Consider the following 2409-nt stretch of genomic DNA (forward strand, 5'->3'; position numbering starts at 1 on the left):
TCCCATTCACTCAGCGCTGGCTGGCGGAGTTAAGCTCGGTTTTGGTGTTTTTTCCCCTCAAACCAAATTTTCCCCAAAAAAGGCCTCTTGGAGTAGGTGGGGAGTCCAGGGGTGGGGGGTTACACTTTTGGGGTCCTACAGGCAAACCCAAGGGATCCAGCACGAGGAGGGAACACAGACATGGAAAGATTTCCCTGCACCCCGGCCGCATCCTTCAGCTCCTCCAGCCTGGGAATTCAGCTCTGCATTTCAGGATGCTCCCCACCCCCTCAAGAGCCCCCATCCTCCTCCTGCCGTTAGAGGGAAACTAATTGATGCTCCCATTCTCTGTGCACATCATAATCCCTCCACCCCGGGTGATCGATGAGCCAAGGGGCTGCACAGCCCCCTTTTACTTCTCCATCTGTATCCCTGGGATGTTGGTCAGATGGGGGGGCCCAGCACTGCTGGAGGGGCTGGGGGCACCGGCTGTGGAGGGAGAATCCAGAGCTGGCCGTGCCCGGGGGCCGCGGCCCCGGCGTTGAGCAATGCTCAGGACCATGGCGTGCAAGCTGTCCCTGGGCCAGAGGCTGGCGCGACAGATGGGCCCCGCGCCGTGCCCGGGGGTCAGCGGCTCTCCGGGCCGTGTGCTAAAAACCAGCAGCCTCTGCCCGTGCCACCCTCCTCTGGCATCCAGGCACTGCAGCCGGTTTGCCCAGGATGGAGCTGGATGGAGACAGGCACCTCCTGGAGCAGGGGAAGGAGCTCCATCGGTGGCTGCTGTCCCCAGTCCTGCTCTCCAGGCTGTGTGGCTGCCAGGGGCTGGAAACCAGCCCAGGAAGGTGACCCTGGCTGTGGGAAGGGCAGCTCCAGGGCACAGGGGTGCAGCCCCCCTCTCCTCATGTCCCCTCTTTCTATTGGTGTTTGCTGAGGGCTTTGTGAGGGGCCGAGCTCTCCTGCTCATTGAGTTTATTCCTAAAGAAATAACCTCCCCCAGATGCTGGGGGTGCTGGTGCTGCACCCTGTGACCAGCAACCACCAGGGTGAAGGAGACTCCCCTGCAAAATCCTCCCTCTTTGGGTCAAGCAGGGTGCCTGGGTGACCTGATTTGGTGTTTCATCCTGAAGAGTTCTGAGGTCTCAAACCAGCCAGATCCTGGTCCCCACCTCCCACAAGGCTCAGTGCTGTTTTCAGAGATTCTGTACCCAAACCCGACCCCGAGATGTTACCCTGTACCAGTGAGACACCAGCAATAGTGAGAAAACCGATTCTATATCCCACTGCATAGAAACAGTGTCCTGGTCCAGCCTCTTCCAGGAGCCCCTTGGCAGCAGGTGTGGAAAGGATCTGGAAACTCCCACGTCCCCTTTCTCAATGAAAACTGGAAGTTTACCTTCCAGGGGTGAATCCATGCCCAACTGGGAGATGAACCAGTCTGTGGTGATGCTGGCAAAGATGCCCAGGTGGTGCCTACACAGCGCTGTGCCACGGAGGGGATCATGACCCTTGAACGAGCTCAGTTCCAGCATTGGACCCTCCTTGTCATGACAACGCCAATATCATCAGGATTCGCCCACCCCAACGCCTCTTGGCAGCTCCATGGAGAGATCCCACTTCTTCCCATACCCAAGAAATCTCCACTGGCCATGAACTGGTGTAGAAAACACCGTGCTTCCAACAGGGACAGCTGCCCGCTGCATCTACCTCTTCCTGGCTTGCTTTTGGCAAGAGGATTTGGACAGAGGACTGACCAGGAGAGAGTATGGAGTGAGGCAGCAGCTTTCCCTCTCAGCTAGATCCTGGCCACCTTGGGGCCACCTGAGAGGCCCCCTGAGAGACCACATCGTGCCAGGGTGTCAGTGCAATGGAGACACTCTGAGAGCAGGGTTAGATTGGGTAGTAGGGAAAAATTCATCCCTGTGAGCGTGGGGAGGCCCTGGCACAGGGTGCCCAGAGCAGCTGTGGCTGCCCCTGGGCCCCTGGAAGTGTCCCAGGCCAGGTTGGATGGGGCTTGGAGCAGCCTGGGATAGGGGAAGGTGTCCCTGCCCATGGCAGGGGCTGGGACTGGATGATCTTTGAGGTCCTTTCCAACCCAAACCATTGCAGGACCCTACAAATGGCTGCCTGCGGCACACGCAGTGGCTCAGGGAGGGCTCTGTGTAGGACTTATGGTGGCTTTTAGGGGCTGCCTTGGAGCTCCCGTGGGGAATAACCCATCTTCAGGAAAGCCTGGTGTGTTTGGAAAGCAGAGACAGCTCAGAGCTGATGGATCACCCAGGGCTGCTGCAGAGACCTCCCCAAATCCAGCCCCCTGCCGGGGTGCGTGTCCGGCTCTGTCCAGGGTTCCTCAGGGATTCTGCATCCCAAGGTGCCCCTTCAACCCCGTGGCTCCAAACGCATCCATGGCAGCACCCCTGGCCCATCCAGCTC

This window comes from Corvus brachyrhynchos, unplaced genomic scaffold (genome assembly GCF_000691975.1).
Source record: "Corvus brachyrhynchos isolate BGI_N302 unplaced genomic scaffold, ASM69197v1 scaffold369, whole genome shotgun sequence".
NCBI lineage: Eukaryota > Metazoa > Chordata > Aves > Passeriformes > Corvidae > Corvus > Corvus brachyrhynchos.